The sequence below is a fragment of the Schistocerca cancellata genome, chromosome 4 (genome assembly GCF_023864275.1).
Source record: "Schistocerca cancellata isolate TAMUIC-IGC-003103 chromosome 4, iqSchCanc2.1, whole genome shotgun sequence".
In the NCBI taxonomy this organism is placed as follows: Eukaryota; Metazoa; Arthropoda; class Insecta; order Orthoptera; family Acrididae; genus Schistocerca; species Schistocerca cancellata.
Window position 1 is genome coordinate 232,498,456 of NC_064629.1, and position 21,799 is coordinate 232,520,254.

At 42.9% G+C, this 21,799-nt stretch overlaps 1 protein-coding gene and 1 pseudogene across 1 annotated transcript in view; both read right to left on the reverse strand.

The window, feature by feature from the left end:
* The window catches only part of LOC126184035 (protein tipE), a 549,851-nt gene that overhangs the window by 472,201 nt on the left and 55,851 nt on the right, over window positions 1-21,799 (reverse strand). The gene's annotated exons all lie outside the window — the stretch shown is intronic.
* LOC126185549 (5S ribosomal RNA) lies at window positions 11,179-11,296 on the reverse strand (annotated as a pseudogene).

Here is a 21,799-nt window from a genome sequence, read left to right on the forward strand (position 1 = left end):
TGCATGTCTAATGATATGCCCATAGAAAAGCAAATGTCTATTATTATCAGTTAAACACGCGCTTAAATAAACTATTTAAATTAAAACGAATGTACAATATGTCAGAGTGCGCGTTTCGAGGATAACTAATCAAGTAATTAAGAAAGAGGAAATAGACAATTTTGAATAAAAGATTTCCCTCCTTAAGAGAAGATTTCTGGTAACAGACGAGAGTTTATATCTAGAATGAAATTTTTCTCGTCATTCGTTGTAGTATTATTTTGTCGGGGTTGCTCTGACATTTATGATATGGTCATAAAATGGAACACGTTCTGTTAAGATATGGTTTTATAAGCTTTGTGTGCTACAGTCATAGGGTGACTGAAATTATTGACTCATACCACTTGAGAGTCTGTAACTTTGTCAAGATTGATTCATCCTGCCTTATGCATGGGGGAAGTATATGAACTTAAGACTTGCAAGGATGTGAAATTAAACAAATTTCAGCCGTCTATTTTCCAAACTTATTTTATGTGGCTACCACTTGCAGAATTCTACTACGTCATCTGCAGGTCCTGACCGACGTGTAGGAAGATTTTGCCTCGGTTCTGTCCCAGAAATTAAGGAAGCAAGATAGATTAAGTAGGCGAATAAATAAAGCTAGGATGTTTAAATTTAAATAGAAGGGAGATCCGCTACAGTTATAAAAATGTGAGAAGTTTCAACAGAATAACTATAAAACTATAGCTATAGCATATCTCCAAAGAGTAAGTTCAGAGCCCGTCTACTGCGTGTAGTGTAATTAAATTAATTCTCTCGCCCAAAATATTTGACTTAGCCACGTCAGACTTTTATTATCATTACTTACTTCTGTGCTGATCGCACCATTAAATTGAAAGCTTCATCGGCCATCAGCAAAGGAAGCAATGATTTATTCGATAACTTAAAGTGGTGCATTATTAGCCCAGCAGCTAGTCGGGAGAGCAGATTTGATCAGGCGTTCCCTTAGCCGTCCGCCCCGCGGCTTTATATGTAAGAACGCTGCGCGAGAAGAGGAAGGCCCCAGTTCTCTCCAGACGCTGATTAGCGCACCACCTGCGCCGGGAGTCGCGTCGCGTCGCGTCGGTATCGTTGATATAAACAGCCTCGGATGCAGTAATAAGTTACTCGGGATATGCATAACCATGAAATCGTTTTCGAGTGAAGTCTTAATTTTGGGATGACGTTAATGATCTACCTTTAGTTTGCTTATGTCGTATTTTCACGTGCCGCTGCAGGACAGACATTCTACTATTATTAGCCTGGCGTTTGATGAACATTATCATCAAATTATGGCGAGCATTCAATTAAACATTTAATTTGAACAGTTATAGTTGCATCAGCGCATTAGACTCTGAACTGCTCTGGTAGTTGGATTGTGTGGATTCTTTTTGGTCTGTGACTTTCAGAATATAGTGAACATTTTAGAGAGAATGGTTTTTGATTATGAATCCCAGACAATCTCCTAATTCCTCAGAGCTATAAGCTGTAGCTATAAATGTATTTGTCAGATGAAGTGGGCACAGGCTTCACGTTTTGCTAATCACTTTCTGGTTGCCAATATTGTAGTTAGAGAGCCAGTGTTGAGAACAGCAAACAACAGCATTAAATAAATAATAGGAACATTAACAATTATTCCACCCGCCGCCCCACAACTTCACCCATAATCTTGAGATAAATTTAACTGCTAGTGTGGAAGCCCATGTCAGCTGATCTCAATGGCATCGATTTCATCAGCAATGCTATCGAGAGACACGTTAGCGGCTTGTGCTCAACGCTTACTAGCCACTACTGCGGGCCAGCATGGAGCGGTAGCGAACCAGAATGGCCCTACAATGTTGTTGGTGTCTCCTGGTCTCCTTGCCACGACGTCATCAGTCGCTTCAAGATAGTTGCCTTGATGTCAATTGTTCGTGAGTAACTAATAATTACCTAAGAGCTCTCTGACGGTGACATTTGGAAAGTTCTATGAAATAGTATTTTTGTTACATTTACCAGAGAAATATGATAATAAATCCCACAGATTGTTACTCATATCTTCGCAGAACTTGTAAAATATAATTAAATTCAATATTCACAAACACAGTATCTTTCTTCGATTGTTTTTGAAGATATTTCTGTCGCAATCTCAAAGTTTGCGGCCATCTGTCGTAATGTGTCTCAACTGTGCTGTCCTGCCGCTGACCGCAGAACAGCAAATAACGCTCAACCCAAAAACCGTTATCTGGATTCTGATCAGTAGCGGGTCATTTGTGAGATCCTTCTAATCTGTTTATGTTAGAACAAAGGGCTAGGATTAGAGACAGAACCGCTGACTGTGTGAAAGATGGTTTATATGCTCTGTGTTCTGAAGACATAGTTTTCCTGATAGAACATTTCGGGCACAGAGCTGTTTCGCGTACAGTAGACCCTACAAAGCAAAAGAGCAAAGCGTAGTTTTATAATGTGGTTAATGAGTATCTGTTGGTACGTTTCAGTATTTTAATAGATTATTACCTCGTTTAAATTTTGTATCTCAGCAGCAACATATTACAGGACAGGTACTGCGATGACTACACTATCAACTCACGCTGCGTTCTTTAACCACTGACGTCGCAGATAAATCAGATGCCATGGCAGTGACGTTACTGGTTTAAAATGCGCTTCTTATCGCCTCGCAGGATGGATAAGTTGGGAATGTGACAGTTCCAACCCTTTTCGGTCAACCAGATTTCTCTTCTCCATGGTTTCCCCGAGTCGCGTCAGCCAATCTCCTGGATGGTTTGTTTGGAAAGGACACCGTCGTCTTCCCTCCTTATCCTTAGCAGATCCGCACCTGTTCTCGACGGGACGTTAAACCCTAATTCTTTTATTCTGAACACGTTTGTCGTGTGGCTCAGAGCCCTGCGCAAGCCTTTCGGTTCGACGCCATTTCGGCGGCTTGCGTGCTCTGTTCGCTACTTATTTATTCATGTAGCATCTCATTTGGCCTCGCGAGGCTGAGCGTATACAATTGCAGACTTTCCCACTCCAGAAAAAGCAGAGGTCGTCGCCAAAACTCAGTCCTTCATCGACATCTGTAGCCAAAGACACGTGTGGAGATTTTTTCCAAATTATGTATTGTTATTCAAGAACTGCGAGATAAGTTGTCTGAAGTATTAACTTCTAAGTGGTTTCTTTAAACATTTTCAGGTGAAAACTCGGATAGTGCTAAGAATAAGGCCACAGTCATCCTATACATCACGAAGCCGCCTACTGCTTCGTCTCCAGTGTGTCTGCTGTCGATGGTGCATAAGTCTCTTACTCAATTCCTACTCCTTGTTCTCATAGCAGTCACATAATTCTACTGATCGAGGTGAATCATATCACTCACATAATTCTACCGATCGAGGTGGATTGCATAAGACTCTTACTCAATTCCTACTTCTTGTTCTCATTGCACTCACATAATTCTACCGATTGAGGTGACGCAGTGGTAAGACATAGAACGTTGATTCGGGAAAACCAGTTTTCAGATCATGTACGGTCAACCACATTTAGGTTTCCCATAATTGCATAATACCTTATAAGGCGAATTGCAGGACGATATCTTTGAAACGGCGAACGTAGTTGGCCCAACGCTTACGGTTCAGGACGGACTGAAAATTGCTCATCTGCACCTGGAAGAATCTCTCTGTTGTACCCAAAATGTTTTCCATCCGCACGTTTCTTCACAGCTGGTAATAAGTGGAAGTCAGGGAGTGCCAAATATGGTCAATAGAATAGATTTTCCAACAATCTGTGTTTCGTATCCCTCAGTTTTACCATTCTCAACACCTTTGTAGGTAATTGCATTGATACGACAATAAATTCTTTTCTTTATTTTGACATTTAGGGCTCTTCTTAAGTAGTCTACTGTCAAATGTGAACATTCGGTCAACTGTTAGCTTACCCTTTGCAAGATAACAAATAACTCAATTTTTCTGGGACTGGAAATTGAACCTACCCTACAACAATTGGATGATGACAGTGAAACCGAAGAGGGCGGTTATTTAGTCACTGATTATTGCCAGTAATATTTGAGAATTCTAGCGTTCATCTGTCTTTAATGCTGTCGTTCTGCACGATCAGTAAGAGTAGGATGCTGCTGGTGTAGCTATTAAGCATGTTACCAGGAGAAATTGTCATACGTCAGGAATGCAGAAATCCGGCTAGGTGTTACCTCACTTCGTAGAAATATCGCTTGCAGATGCTTAGGAGTAAGTTTAGCTGAAAATATCTTAAAAATACTAAATATTGCTGCTTTAATTACGAATTATTACATAAAAACGTCGTAGAATAAGAAATTGGATAAAGGTACCGTTATTGTACAACAATTTAGGAACATTACAGTAATAATTGGTAGCATTCGACCGTAATTTTTGTCCTGCACATAACTCAATACCGCCTTTCTAGAGACAGTGCTCTCATGATGAAGTTGTAAAACTTAGTTCATGGGGCTAAAATGCTAAGAAGTGTACCAACATAAGTGCGGCATTCACAAAATGTAATTAAATAAAAACACAGTGAACAATAGGTTCTCGTCTTACATTAAAATTGAGGATCTCTGTCAGTGATCATCCCATGTCACACCGCACACTTCATTATGCCGGGTCCCGGTGATCTGCTGTTGGATCCAATGCCGTCGATTTGATCCTTCAAATGACCCTGAGCACTATGGGACTTAACATCTGAGGTCATCAGTCCCCTAGACTTAGATCTACTTAAACCTAACTAACCTAAGGACATCACACACATCCATGCCCGAGGCAGGATTCGAACCTGTGACCATAGTAGCACCGCGGTTCTGGGCTGAAGCGCCTAGAACAGCTCAATCACAGCAGCCGGCCTAATTTTATCCTTATGCAGAGCTCCGAGTGATGTGAAGTGACATGTTCGCGGTGTCACTGCGTAAGCACAGCTCTCGGCTCAACCACACTGCTGTATTATTGGTCGCCTACATTTTCTTAAGTCTACAGTCGTCAGCTTCTGGCTACTTTGTCAAAGAGGCATTGCAGATTTATAATTATGCATCTGCCTTAAAACATTTCTAGAGAGGCATTAAAAAATCTCATTCCGTTGTTGTCACCTTGCAGATTCACAACATTGCCAGGTTTCTTTCCATGAATGGCGATCTCCAATTCTTCCAGCAATTCGAGTTTCTCCCCTCTCTTTGCTACGTGTAAGATTTCCAAGTCTTTGTCTACTCATTAAGGGAATAAACGAAAACTTGGAAATCTTGAGTGTCCTTTTCAGCACGCTCTCGTTTGTCGTACGAGTTTCATTGTGTTCCAGCTGTTACAAGCATTACGACAGTAGCTTGCGACCGTGAGTTCGGAATATTACCTCAGACTCACGCTTATGCTGGTTTCTTTCAGTATTTAACTGCACCTGGTCGAAGAAAAGAATCGTAGAGTTATTCTGCCCACCATTCCATCCAGTGAACAAAGAAAACAGAATCTCAGCTAAACGCAAATACAAACCTGCTAGAAATCCATGATGGTGGACTGTGATTAACTGCTGCAGTAGACTGGAGTATTTAGTGCACTACAACAATAAAGTTGGTGTAGAGCTAAGTACAATGTAAAAAAGCACGTGGTTGTAAATATAGAACAAAAATGCAATCTAGTTAGTGAGTACAAGGTGGGCAGAATAGAGCTGGCCCGAGCCAGTTTAATTTTCTATCCTCTTACAAATAAGATATGAAGTCAATAAGCGAAACTAAATGTCAGATATGAGTTATAACAAGTGGCGAAACTGAGCAGTGCAAACATTGGCCCTCCACCCACTAACGGAGACTGCAGAGATCTTGAGAGTAGGTGGCACGGTGGCAATGCCGGCTCTTGATATTGCCCGCTAGGAGGAAATGAAATACCTTCCGCGGAGCAATAAGAAATTGTAACAGAGCGTTGCCGGACACGTGGCTGTAATAGAAATCCGAGCAAACTATTGGACACGGGTGAGTGCTGCCCTCCAGATGAAAACGTCATACAACAGGAGCGCAATTAAGGTCTGAGTAATATGAGGGGCAGTCAAATGAAAACCGAACTCCCATAACAACGGGGCCAAGGAATGGATCCATTCAAAAGTAATCACCACATTCGTTAAGACAATTATCCCACTGGGAGACGAGATGATCACTTCTTGTTCCGTAGAACGTGGTCGGCCACTGACTGACCTACAACCGTACCCCTTCTTGTACTCCCTCATCCAAATGAAACCGACGTCCACGAATGTCTTTCTTTAGGTCGCCAAAGACGTGAAAATCACACGGCAAAACAGTCGGACTGTATGGAGAATGTTGCAGTGCTTCCCAAATAAATCGCTGAAGCGTAGCCTTTGTGCGATTGGCAGTGTAGGGACGAGCGTTCTATATCTACATCTACATTTATACTCCGCAAGCCACCCAACGGTGTGTGGCGGAGGGCACTTTACGTGCCACTGTCATTACCTCCCTTTTCCGTTCCAGTCGCGTATGGTTAGCGGGAAGAACGACTGCCGGAAAGCCTCCGTGCGCGCTCGAATCTCTCTAATTTTACGTTCGTGATCTCCCCGGGAGGTATAAGTAGGGGGAAGCAATATATACGATACCTCATCCAGAAACGCACCCTCTCGAAACCTGGCGAGCAAGCTACACCGCGATGCAGAGCGCCTCTCTTGCAGAGTCTGCCACTTGAGTTTGCTAAACATCTCCGTAACGCTATCACGCTTACCAAATAACCCTGTGACGAAACGCGCCGCTCTTCTTTGGATCTTCTCTATCTCCTTCGTCAACCCGATCTGGTATGGATCCCACATTGATGAGCAATACTCAAGTACAGGTCGAACGAGTGTTTTGTAAGCCACCTCCTTTGTTGATGGACTACATTTTCTAAGGACTCTCCCAATGAATCTCAACCTGGTACCCGCCTTACCAACAATTAATTTTATATGATCATTCCACTTCAAATCGTTCCGCACGCATACTCCCAGATATTTTACAGAAGTAACTGCTACCAGTGTTTGTTCCGCTATCGTATAATCATACAATAAAGGATTCTTCTTTCTATGTATTCGCAATACATTATATTTGTCTATGTTAAGGGTCAGTTGCCACTCCCTGCACCAAGTGCCTGTCCGCTGCAGATCTTCCTGCATTTCGCTACAATTTTCTAATGCTGCAACTTCTCTCTATACTACAGCATCATCCGCGAAAAGCCGCATGGAACTTCCGACACTATCTACTAGGTCATTTATATATATTGTGAAAGCGTTATCGTCTAACAGGATGATCCCATCCGATAGCGTACCTGGGCGTTTTGACCTTGCACGTCGCATTTTCAGCAAAGTGTCTACATAGCGCTGCGCATTGCCTGTGGTTCCACACTCGAGAAACTCGACGAGCACAGGACTACTGCACTCAAAGAAGGTCATCATGGCCTTTACCCGAACTTTTGTTAACAGTTTTGGTTTTCTGTCGCGTGGGAGATGTGGGATGTTTCCACTGATGGCATTGCCGTTTGGCCTCGGACTGTCGGAAGGCTGTTAGATGGAATCATCTTGTTGCACTATAACTCCCGCCCCCTCATTGAAGGCTAATCTTCAGCGGTTTGGTTGGGAAACACTGCAACATCCTCTGAACAGCCGGAAATTGCACTTTGTGCTCTTCACATCGTTGGCAATCTGAAAAAAGATATGTGAGGCATAAATGATAATTAATTGAAACCCTCAGCTGCCGACAGGTGTTGTTGACATACGTTGATGGGGACAGCTGAAAATGTGTACCCCGACCGCGACTCGAACCCGGGATCTCCTGCTTACATGGCAGACGCTCTATCCATCTGAGCCACCGAGGACACAGATGAATAGCGCGACTGCAGGGACTTCTCCCTTGCACGCTTCCCGTGAGGCGCACATTCCCAACTGCTCACAATCTACATCAGCTGTCCCCATGAAGTTATGTCAACAACACCTTTCGGCAGCTGAGGGTTTCAATTAATTATCATTTATTCTAGAGAAGCTGCACGGTCATCAATGGTATCTGTTGTTTCGGGAACAGTTACTGTCTTCATAGATATGTGAGGACGTCTTTTTCCGTAGGACGAAGAAGTGTAGAATGGGTGCAGTTGTGGAACCCAGTCGACAGGGTTCTGCGAAACAGGCAATGAGCGTTTTGTCTCCCAGTAGGGTAAATGTCTTACCGCCTGTGGTGACTACTTTTCAAAAGACCCTTTCCATGCTCCCGTTGTGAAGGGTGTTCGGTTTTAATTTGATTATCCCTTTTAATTTTGAGAAAAATTTTCAAAGCTAAAAATCGAAAATTACCCTTCCTAGAACGTCTTAACAAAGATGCAGCTTTCAATGAGAAACTAAATTTGCAGCATTTTGCACTGCTTTTCTGTTTCTGCAGGGGTATTTGCGTGATACGATCTTCATAAATATCGCTTCATGATTCATTCTACTGAAACTGTACAGTGAAAGCCAGCGCACAGTTTTGTCCTCTCGATAAAATTGCTAATGACAACATAATCATGAGGATGTGAGGTTTCAGATCCCTAAAAGTGGAGTTTGTGGGCGTTTTTAAATAGCTGTTTATTTTTTTCCTTTCATTTACACAACTGATCAGTGACATATCTCTGACTAGCAATAATAGAGAGCGGCTCGATTGTGTTGCACACGGCTGGCAAGGGAGTGGCAGCGTCTCTCAGCTGTTCAATACGGAGCGGTTCGCAGAGGTGATACGGTTCAGCTTGGAATGAAATAACGCTGATTCTGACAATTCGAGTGAGCGTTATAAGTATGTTGTAACTAGTTACAGTCACTTTAAGTTTTTGAAAAGCCCTGTTTATGTCTGGTCCTGTATAGAATGAGTCTCAATAATGATTTGAAAACTGAATCACAGTCGTTGGCTGTGACAGGAATATAGTTAATATAGTGCTATTTAGCTTGTAATAGAGGTCGGTAGTGTAATAAGCAGTTTAATTATAGACTGCTACTTGACAAGGCAGAATATGCCACCATAGTTAGTATGGAGGAGCCACTTGCTTAATGACCGCTGAACCGCCTGCGTTTAGAGCGTCCCACATGTTCCCAGTGCTAGCGAAAGAAGGTGAACAAGTATGACCACTGAAGTACCTCCTTCCCAGAATGAGTTTCTCACTCTGCAGCGGAGCAAGCGCTGATATGAAACTTCCTAGCAGGTTAAAACCTTGTGCTGGACTGGAACTGACGCGGGTAAGTGCTCTACCAATTGCGCTATCCAAATGAGAGTCACGACCCCTCTGCAAATCTTTACATCCTCCAGTACCTCATCTGATACCTTCCAGAATTCACAGAAGTGATTCTGCGAACTTGCCAGCGAAAGGCAAAAGTCTCGAGTTCGAAAGCCGGTCCAGCACACAGTTTTAATATGGCAGGAAGTTTGAAGTACGGTGTTCCTAAAACCATTCCGACTCAGTCTGAGAGTAGGAGGATGACGCGCCGTCTTGCTGAATGTACATTTCGCCTTGTGGAGTGTTGTAGGCGAAGGAATAGACCCACAAGATAGAACACCTGTTTTCCATATGGTTCGCGTTGGATAAAAAATGGAAGGCGTATCAGGAGTCCATTTCATCGCGTGTAAGCATTCCGCCGATTATAATGCCTCCACTACCTGCCTGATCGGTATCCTGTTTGCCATTGACTTAGTACGCACTTCTAGTTTTATAGCGGGCTGAGTTTTACTCCATGGCAATACTGGCGCTAGAAATTTTCTAATTTTCAGGTACGAGACAACAGTTCATCACAGAGAGAATGGATGCTACTCTGGTATTCAAAGTAACACAGTTCTGCTAGAACATGACTTCTATTTTGAAATGTTACTTCATTTGGCTGCATAGTTCACATACCAAAATAAAATACACATTATAATATCTCTCACATCTGTATCGCACAAGTCTAGTGACTCATTTCTCGTGAGCATAATGATATTTCCTCCTTCGCGATAACCACTCAGTTCAGCTTCGGATATCACGATAAGATGTTCGCAATCAGCATATATCGCACAACGCAATACTTTCGCGCTTAATCCTTGTGGTTGAGGTCACAGCTTGATGCGCGTAGTGATGTCAACCCGGCTCGCCAGGAGCTCACGAATGTAAATCACTTCCCTTACGAACTATTTTCAGATAAATATGGAACTGCACTGACCGTCCCGTTCCGTGTCATATTCATATACGCACTGACAACTGATTACTGATTATCGGCAATTACATTGCTCAACTTAGTTAAAGGATCACTGCCCCGAAGCAGCATAATAGTCTACCACTGCGAGACAGAAGTTTGGAATTTGGCTCAATACAACCGTCCTCTGCAATGATGAAAAAGTGCATCTTATATCCTTGTTTCACCAATGATATGATACTACGTACTATGTATTCCACGTGACTGCTGACAGCCAGAGTACTTCCCGTTATGCTGACGACCCCTGTAGGTCTGTAGGACACACTAGTTGCTGACAGAGTAGCTCCCCTTGGCGAGTAGGCTGCCCGCGCAACCTGCCATGCTAGAGGGAAGGCTAGTCTGTAGTGAAGTAGCCACAACGCGAATCGCGGTCCCAACAGAGGCGGCCACTTTTTGAAATCCTGTAACTGTCTCCCACTGCGATGCACGAGTTTGAAATTTGTGTCAAAGGTACCTGAAACCTCCCTCTGTAGCAGTGCAAAAGAATGACGCCATTGCGACATCACTCTCCGGATCGGCAATTACCAGTCGTCCAAATGGAGATCTGCAGGGGTGGAAACCCAAAAACAAATTACCAGTCCCTATACGGTGTGTGAAAGATGTTGGCATTCAAAACAGCTTCCAGTCGTCTCAGAATGGATAAATTCAGACCCTGTGTGGTTTACAAGAAAATCTTATACCAAATACTGACACGTTCACGTAATGATGATGGAGCTGGATAGCGACCACGCACCCATCTCTCTAGCTCAGAGCACAAAAAAGCACTCCGTCTTCAGGGCACAAGTGACCCATCGGGACCATCCGACCGCCGTATCATCCTCAGATGAGGACACGAATAGGAGTGGTGTGTGGTCAGCACGCTACTCTCCAGGTCATTATGATGGTTTTCTTTGACCGGAGCCGTTACTATTCGGTCGAGTAGCTCCTCAATTGGTATCACGAGGCTGAGTGCACCCAGAAAATTGGCGACAGCCCATGGCGGCCCGGGTGGTCACCCATCCAAGTTCCGGCCAAGCCCGACAGCGCTTAACTTCGGTGATCTGACGGGAACCGGTGTATCCACTGTGGCAAGGCCGTTGCCTCAGAGCACAAAGGCTCACTAATATTGAGATCTGGTGATTGTGGTGTTCATGGGACATGGGACAATTCATCCTCGAGTTCAAAAAACCAGTCCTGGGTGCGAGCTGTGTGAACAAGGGTCCTTGTTGTCTTCACCGTCGAAGCACAAACATTATACCATGGGCTGGACCCCATCAGCCAAAACTGTCACTTAATCTTTGGTAATAATGCGACCTTGGGGACTAACCATGGGGCTCAATTAATACCACGATATGTCTGCCGAAATTATCAGCAAACCCCCGCCATGTTTCACTCTTGGGACGCAAACTCAGCCAGAACTTGTAATTAGTGTACAAAAAGACACATCTTACCAAATGACATATTTCCATTATCCACAGTGCAAATTTCATGGTTTAGTAACTACGTTTTCTTGTTACGGGCATTTGCGTCACTGATGTGTGGTTTTGAAAGTCCAGCTTATGGAGCTCTCTTCGCGTTATTTCGGTGCTGACAGCGTTTACGTGTGCGATATTCAATAATTTAGTGAGTTCTGCAGCTGTCGTCCTCTTATTTTCCTCACAATCCTTTTCGATCACCGTCTGTAACGATTACTCAACACACACTTTCGTCCGCATTGTGACTTATCGGATGATGTTTCTCCGCTTTCAATGTATGTGGTACAAATACAGTTCCTTCTGAGACACCAAACACTTCGGCTACCTAAGCTACAGAAGAAGCTACCATACGAACACGAAGAATATGCCTTCGTTCGAAGCCACTTAGCTCCGAAATAATGCGATCAAAACTACGCAGAAAACTGCTCTGACCACGACGGACACTTGTAACGTATTGAGGACACTGCACAGTTGCCGTTCGGGGTTAAATACTGCAGAGCAGCCTTATGGCTCCGCTAACATCTGCATTTATGTTCAAGCACTCACTTCTTGCGTCGTTTCTATATTTGTGTCCGACACCTGTAGAATGAGATCCTTTTACAACTCTGTCAGTTGTTGCTTACGCTGTCTCACACGAGTACGCAGAATCTGCATGTCCTTCACAGTCTGATGTGGTTCACGCCTTTTACATATGCTACCCGGCTTGGTAATAACACTGTACAGGAACAACAAATGCTTCAATTGGCTCTAAGTACTATGGGACTTAACATCTGAGGTCATCAGTCCCCTAGACTTAGAACTACTTAAACCTAACTAACCTAAGGACATCACACACGTCCATATCCGAGGCAGGATTCGAACCTGCGACCGTAGCAGCCGTGTAGTTCCGGACTGACGCTCCTAGAACCGCTCGTCCACAGCGGCCGGCCCAGGAACAACACTAATGCACACTGATTGCTGTTCTGCCTGTCACAGACGATTGCAACTCTGTTCATTTACATACGTGCAGATGGTGTGTGTGTACATGAAATTACATTGATATCCCACCGTATAATCAGGGCGCTTTATCGGTTTACGTTTTTTGTCAGCCAGCGTGTGTGGTATCTATCACATTGCTGGTGTTGGCATATGACTTCCGTGTGCACTGAAGGCTATAAAAGCAATAGTGAAGTACATCAAATCGATCCCTTTTATATGCTTCAATTTGTTTGGAGTGAGAGATGTGAAAAAAATAATCGGATTAAAAATACGACAAGGCTGGAGTTAAAGTGCTTGAGGTTGTGGCGTTGGCTTTCAGGGGAATTACTCCTAGAACTAACCAGCTGCGTCCTCTTGTCCCTCCACTCCGCTCCACGTGAATTTAAAAACATCTCGTCATAATAGCGCCAGTATTCGTACGTCTCGTTTTGCCGAATTTTTGCATGACATCAGTTCTCAGTGCTACGTTGCTTCTGCAAATCCGTCAAAACTATACATTAAGCTTGTGGAATAGTGCGAATTCCGATTCTTAAATTAATATATTCTTCTGTTTGTGATGTTACGTCATTATATCGCTTTCAGTACGTCTACGTATTCACTTTGCAGACTCCTCAAAATATTAGGTTAAATGCGAATTGTGTGTGTCAGTCGCTATCCCAAACGACAACATAAGATTCCATGTATCCTCTATGGAATAACGAGACGATACTTCAGTTTTACGCAGCTACTCGCTGCTGGTTGTGTGGTTACAATTTCTAAGGCTGCTATTTCACTGATGATTTTTGTGACAGTATGCTTTCGCGGACAGTGTTGATTATTTAAAAGTCTATTTTTATTTCGCCTGCCCACTTTATAAAACATACATGTTCATTGCCCTCGGTGCAGATCAAGGATTGCGTACAAGAAGAAAGATTGCTTAGACAATACAAGTTTTGCACTTGTCATAATTTTTGTTTCATCTCTTAATCAAATTTTTGCTTCATCTCTAAATCTACTCCCATTAAAGGACTGAGACTGAATAAGCTGTTCTCTATAAATGCATTGATCATCAGTACAATATCGTGTTGATAATACTAAAGAAATAGTGTTGAAAATTCATTAGTGATATAACCCGTGAGCAAGACTTTTTCGATTTGTTACGGAGCTCTTAGTATCTACAAGGGCGACAGACGACTGTAAAGTCTGTATCATGTCAGTGAGGATCTGCACAGCAATTTAACATATTGTGAGAGATCTAGTAAGACATTGGTATGAAAATAAACATTTATGTCTTCCTGTATTGGCTTTCAATCGGCCGAATGCTGCTACTAGGTTTCCACTGCATTACACAAAACCCTTCGCAAGATAAACGGTGATTTAAAATGGAAAAAGGAAAGTAACTGATCCCTTCATAACAGCGATCTCTTGCAAGAGCTCTTGAAAATGAGAATGCTTTTACTACTAACGTTGCTATTTTCCCTCAACACCTCTGTTTGTATGAAGTTACATTAAATAATAGATAATCAGTGACTTCTGAAGTTCATGTTATTGGGTTTCTTTATTACAACAAGTTAAAGATAAATATTTTGATATTAGGTTATATAACGTCGTAAGGAATAAGAGAAGACAGCTGCATGCTCTGGAAACGCGTATTGGTCAAGATTTCAGGTTCGCTAATTTGTGATACACCTCGAAGTTCGTTACTGTTTTCGTGCATAAAGCTTGTTTTCAGTCTTCAGTGAGACGAGTATCGACGCAACATTAAACAAACTCTTGCTTTACATTCCACAATAACTACAAGACAATATTTAGTGGGGAAATAATGGACGTAGCTGATACTTCTCTCAGCATAATGTACAGTTTGACAACTAAAAAAAACTTAGTATTAAGAAAACAGTCTTAATCGCGTTTTTTATTTATTTAGTGCCGACCGGTTTCAGCCCATCGCAGGTGCCAACTTCAGGGTAAACGTATGGTCGACTGCTGGTGAAGTCACGTCTACAAAGGTGTGGCACACCTTGGTAGACATGACGCCATCTGCAGTCGACCATATGTTTGCCCTGAAGATGGCACCTGCTATGGGCTGAAACCGGTCGGCACTAAATAAATAAAAAAACGCGATTAAAACTGTTTTCTTAATACTAAGTTAATAACTGTAATGTCTAACTGTGAATGAAAGATGCATTACTAACTTCCATTTTTCCATATGGTCTTCACTGTTAACATCTTTGCGTGTTACATGAACTGTTTATATGAATGTTTTTGAGTAATATACTTACATTACCCTTCAATGTTACTGCTTGTGGAACCCTCATCAATAATATTTAGGTTGAGCAAGTCAGTCGCTACACTGAATGTAAATTAATAAGAATAGAATATACACAGCCTTGGGCAACGAACAAAGTGCCACTTCTCTCGACATCCCCCACCGTCGGGGGAGGTGTCTTCCTTTGTTGTTTCGCGACGCCACTTCTAGACACTTCAAGGCTTTATTCAGCGCAGGGAGAGCTCTCGTCAGAAGCTGATTCTTCCTGGTCGGTATTGTCGCTGACCCAGTTCACTCTCTCCTTCAGCCGTTCGTGCACTGAGAGTCCTTGTGTGCTATCATCCATACCGCAAATATTCCGTCAGCCTTTGCTTGGGCTTCACTACCTATCATACATTTGCGACAAAATACGAGACTATGAAAGCAGGAGTGGACGGTCTCACAATGTCTTCTAAATCCTTTCTTTCTTTCTCTCCATTCGTGACATAATCTACCGAAACGAATAGTTTGCACCCATGTAATCTAATAACAAAAATGAACATTTCTAGAAGGGTTGAAATGTCCCTGATGGATTTGTCGCTCAGGTGACATCCAATGACTAGTCCTTTAGGGGTCAACGAGCTCACCTGGCCGATCAATTCTGCTCCCCGGCTGCTTTAATACAGGCTGTTCTGCGTCTCGTGGCATCTAGGCCTTTACTTAGCATTACGTAGTAATTTCCGAACACTTTTGATCAGATAGTGTATTTCAAAATAGATTATTGTGAAACAGCTCTCAGTCACTCAGTTGGTGAGATATTTCAATCAGTTTATTATTCAGTGCCATTACTAGTTCCAAATACTCAGTCAAGCATCTACTTGAGGTAGCACTGATCGTCTACCACATATTGTTATTCGTGTTACGGTGGTCTAAAGTAAAGGAATAAATTAAAAAGCCCAGAAGAGACTCTGAAGCACATTTATACACTCAAGGCGAAAGCACAGATCCACCTCCTCCATGCACATGTATCGTCTTCAAAGCACTCCATTACGAGTCATCCACTGTGCCCCCTGTCCTGATCTCAGTCCCTAGAATTACTCGTCAACATATCGTCACACTATGGACCGATACCTTCACATGACTCAGAGGAAGCACATTTCGCATTACGTGGTATGGCACCACCTAGGTGAGACTCGCATTGTCTATGCCTCAAATGGACCGTTTCTCAACGTCTTTGAGGCAACAGGGGTGAAGCTTGCAGTGGGAGCTGGCAGTAAATATCATCTTAGGGCGGCTAGCTGCGAGCACTGGTGCCTGACAACGTCAAAAAGTCGCCTGCTAGCCCCGGTCGTCGATTTCTCGTATGCAGACCCGAGAGCGGCGTTCCGATGGCAGGAGATTGCCGTATCCTTCAGTGAGTGTCAGCTGCAACACTAGCCCACTGCTAATGTCCCATCACCTGGTGTGTTCTGTGGCTGTAAATGGTGTTTATGTCTCACAAGTACAGGGGGTAGACATTTATAACGAAACCACATCACTTATCATGCCTAATATGGTGTGGGAAAACCGTTGGAATTCAAAATATCTTGGATTAGTCTCTAAATGGATAAATACAGGTTCTGTATGGTTTTCAAGGGATTCTTATATAATTCTTCTTAAAAAGCAGTTGAAAATTCAGGTGACGATGATGGAGGCGGCTAACGATCGCGCACCCTCCTCTCGAAGGTTAACCACGAGTGCTCAATGATATTATGATCTAGAGACACGTCTCCAGGGGAGATGCGACAATTCATCCTCGTGCTCACAAAACTAGTCCTGGACGATGTGAGTTGTGTGAACAAGGGGCCCCGTCGTCTTGGAACAGAGCATCACCACTGGAGGACCAACATTAAGCCATGGGGTGGACATGATTAGCCAAAATGATCATATGAACGTTGGCACTTATGCGACCTTGCTGAGTAACCACGGGACCAATGGAATAGCACAATACGGCACTCTTGGGACGTAAAGTCGGCCAGGAGCTGTAACCGGTGTGAAATAAGAGTCATCCGACTTCGTGCATTTCTTCCAATGCTCCACAGTCCAGATTTTGTGGTTTCAGCACAATTTTTTAAATTATTTATGACTATATGGGAGCGAACCGTAGTACGTAAAGCTGCCACCCTGGCAGTCACAACGGCTCTAACTCGAATGGATGCCGAGAGAACTAGGCTTGAATGACGTACCTGTACGTCATTCTATGGTGCCTCAGTTCTAAGATAGAATCCATCAGTCGTCGTAGCTACTGACTGGTGTTGTGCGAGTCTCTTAGTAGCCCATCATCAGATATTTTCAATGAGTACGAGATCGAGAGAATGTGACGGCCAGAGCAACATTATAGAGATCGGTCATGACACAACGGGTAACATGCAGTCTTTTGTTATCTTGTTGAATGATAATTTCATGGAGACTTCCAAGATAGAGTACGGCTACCCGTCTTAACACATCTGAAATGTAACTTCCGCTGTCTCAACTACTGACTACGCGATCGAGAGGTATTATGTACCCATTGACGCCGCATAGCATGTGGGGAAGTGCTGGAGCCGTATGACATTGACGAATGCAGTCAGCCAACGTTCGTTCTCCTCGGAGCCTCCATACATTGATGTGTCCATTATGGTGCTGTACACAGGACCGGGGCTCATCTGAAAAGACGACGTAGTGTCATTCCCGTCGGCACTGGGCATACCACTGGCGGTGGAATTCTCTCTGTTGCCACATCAAGGGAACTCACAAAAATGGTCGCCATGCTCACAGTCCATGGTGGTCCAGACAATGTCAGAATGTCCGTGTGGATACTTTTCTTGGTGCAAACAAGCCCATTTCCTGACACAAAGTATCTGACATGACTGTATTATCCTGCGCGGTCGAGCGAACAATATGTCTATCCTTTCTGGCTGTAGTCGCGTGGACTAGCTGATATCATACACAGCTTTGGGTATGGTTCTCCTGAAGCCATCGATTGCGCATTCTCATGATAGTAATGGGATCCGGACAAACGCGAGCAGAAATATTGCTGATCGAAGGGAAGATCGAGGCAAATCTTTGCGGAGAGCTCCTTAAAAGACTTTACAACACTTATAATTGTATCTTGTTAATATTTGTATGCTGGCTTCAGATGTTCATTCTGACAAACTACAGTATTGATAAGAATTCGTACTAACTTCAATGGGAGAACCTCTTTTGTGATGCCAACGTTAACACATACATAACTCGTCCGTCTGTGTGTTGCTTACAGCATGCACTGCATGTTTGATGTTAGCCACGATCTGCCTTTTTTTCTGTATATCTTATCAGCGGGAGCTCGACCCTAGATCTCTAAAGGCACTATTGAAACTGGTCTGTAACTAAAATGGCTACTGGGGGCACAGAAGATCATTCAGCTACTAGGCGATTTAGTTTGTGTCTATGTCACATCACAGTGTGCTTGTCACCTGGAATAATTCCATTATCATAGCGTTATTCATGGAAAAACTAAAAAAAAAAGAAAGTTAGTCGTTTCTTATAGCTAACTATTGATTCCTTAACGAAAAATGATATGACATCAGTCCACTCCACCCACACACTTTAATAAATTATCGGATTGTTACTACGCTATTCATTAAGAGGGTGCCTGTTTTATTGAGTTTAAACAAACGGAAAATTTTACGAGGATGTAATAGGACAGCTTACCCGCTTTTTAAGTCAGATTGGACTATGAAGCATGCTCTAGGTGCTATATCATGAATTTCTCAAACATTTTTAATTCTTCACGGGCCAGTAAGTAACGTACAGGAGATGGATTGGCGTGAAGAGATAAGTGTCCTACAACTGTCCTGGATTCCTCTCGTCACTATTACAATCAATAATAGTTAGGACAACACTCACTGTATCCCCCATGTTTTTCATTGTTTCTCTCAGTGTTTCCAGCTGCTCTAAACACATCGAATGACGCCTTTTATGCAGATTTGAGATGAAACAGCATATGCGTGACTACCGGGTTGACAGAATGAAATGGTCACGAAGCTCCCAGGCTTTCCGTGAATCCGCTCGATTTAAAGGGTCAGTTTCACCTGACGCGATACAAACTGCTAGCATTAAGACAAAAAAAAAATTACTGGCGCTAATTGCCATGTATGAAACAAATAACCTTCTCTAGTTTCTGTGGCAGTCATAGGTTACAGATTCTATAATCAGCTTAACGGTCATGTTTCACTCATTTCGAACTGTTAGTATATATAAAAACCATAAAGTGATAAAACCTTACTGTGTCTTGTTTACTAAACCTGCGAACATGGCTATGATAAAATACGTTGCTAAAAATAACATTACAAGGGATCTTACACTAAGAAACAATTTATGTAGACATATCCTGACCCCTTTGGAGTGGAGCGTGACCGCAGTTTTTGTTCTTGTATACAAGGTGGAGCCACTAGGGCCCGCTAAAAACCGTTCACGAAATCTGAACGTGATCCGAAGCAGTAGTGGGTGTTCATTCGTTTTCGACCGTCCTGTTTCGTGCCTTCCTGTGGCATGGTCACGGAGCAGTGCAACATTCACTGGCACATAAACAAAAGAGCAAATGGTCCCACTTACGCAACATTGACGGACATTTGATAACTGTCCCTGTATAGAGATATGCATTCACCGACGATTATGTGCCAGGGGGATAGTGAACCCTATCGACACAACCTCAGCTGAGTGTCGCTATACCGCTGCGTTTCCGGCTGCTGGCTGGATGTAAACTCTGAGGTGTCAAAAGTGTTGCATATCCCGGCGGCAAGTAGTCGTCGCTGAGGAACTTTTTAAAGCGCTCATCGAAGGTGAGCGGGTGGCGCCATGGGTACTGCCAAGCTGAGGAGGGTTTTAGAAGGATCCTTTGCAATTTTATTGATGAACGCGTCGATATAATACCACAGGAAGGCGCGAAATAGGTGACCTGAAAAACCGTAAACACACTTTGCTCCTTCAGCTTTGAACGGTTCCTAGTAGTTCCACTCTGTATATCAGAAAAGAATTGCGGTCGCTCTACTCTCCAAATTAGTCACATCTCGTCCGAGAGGGTTGCAGCCCCATGATGTCCTTAGTGATGGATTGAATCTTCTGGGGGATGTCATCAATGTTAAAGGATGTCAAGACCAATGTTCTGTTGCACATGGCACTGAAAACTGTCGTTTTCTAACGTGAAATGTGTTTTAATGGACGCCCTAAAGAAAGGGGTGGATTAGTTGGCGCCTTCTGTGTCACCTCTTGAGGCCTTTTCGTGTCGAATCTGAACGAAAGTGTGTCTGAAATGTTTTGTTCCGCCAGTTCTGTACGATTTACGTGGCAGGTTGTCAAAATCCCGATCTGGTTTGACGGTCCTGCCTACGATGCTCCACACGTGGGACACTAGCGCTGAGTGACATTTATTGGTTTCTATACATATGGCTGAGATCCAGTGTATAGGATAAAGTTTGGCAGATGGATTGAATGGGCGCAACGTGGACGCTTGGAGGAAGGATTCTGATGGTCTGTTTCATTAGAAAGCATGAGTTTTGTATCACTGATCGATTGCGTTACATAATGATTCTATGTATTCCTGTAACGCAGCTAGTATTTTTAATAAAGCTTCTAAAGCTTCTTTCCCTACTAAATTTTATTACATAACATATAAGCACAGTAATCCGCGTTTTCTGATTTATATGCACTAAATTATGTGGGAAAGATTTGGTAAAATTAATTAAATGGAGTATTTCTTTGAAGTAATGTGAACTGACGTGTGGCAGCGACATGTAGCGTGTCATAGTGAAAGCACGTCACTCTTCGCTGCACGACAGTATACCACACTTTAAACTGTCGATATAACTGCCGTAATGGTTGCCATGGTTTTCGGTAAATTTTTTACATTTTGTGACGAAGAGTGGAAGATTAATGTGACTGTACCATCTGTTTCCTCAATGACACGGATTATGTAATGTACTATATTCACTCAGGTACGGAAATGCTGTCATATAATGATTCCTAATTCTATATTTTATGTAATTTGGCGACATTTTACATCAAGCTACCATCTTATTTTTTAGGTCTGCTGGTGATCAGAGCTGACAGAAATTAATTACCTGGTTGGAAAGATTTTTGTGAAGCATGACTGGATTTAGAACAAAACAAAAATTCGTAACGAAATCGGATTATAAATCGTTTGAGCTTTGGCCACAGTTCTTTTTCATTGTCAAATTTGAACTGAATGACCTCAATTTTGTCTTCTGGAGGGAACTGATAACTTTACAACTTTACCAAACTATCAGTTTACAATTAGCGAGGAGTAAACCGCCGCTCACCAACATTTTGATCGTACTCGTGTGCATACAAGCTTCATGTGACATCAGAAGCCACAAGCTGCTGCTGAGTAAGAATGAATAAAGAATCTCAATCACGCGATATGAATTTTATAGCGTATCAGACAGACTGGTTATTATGCGCCTTTCTACTGATGTCTCCCGCCGACTGTCGGCTCTGAGCAATGAACGTACTGATAGTAGGAATAACATACTTTCATTGTGGTGTCATCTGACACAAATTGCTTATACACTTAGTGACTATAAAAGGATCAGCGGTATTATGCGGATAACTTTCAAGCCGGTAGCTGTCCAGTTCCTGTCGGAGACCATTTATTATGGACACCACTTGTGTTGCGCTTCCTGCTGCTCATAAGATGATAGCATGAAATGTGGATGTTCATATACCTATCTCTATGTTGATGCTTAATAGTACCATGAATCGAAGCCGGATAATTTTGAAATCATAATAGATATGCTCATTCGTAAGTTTGTTCCACACTGTGCATTTCTCTTAACTAGCAAAAACACTATTTAGTCTTGTTCTGGGTGAAGGACCCTACCATGATTCTCAGAGATTCGTTTTGATTGTC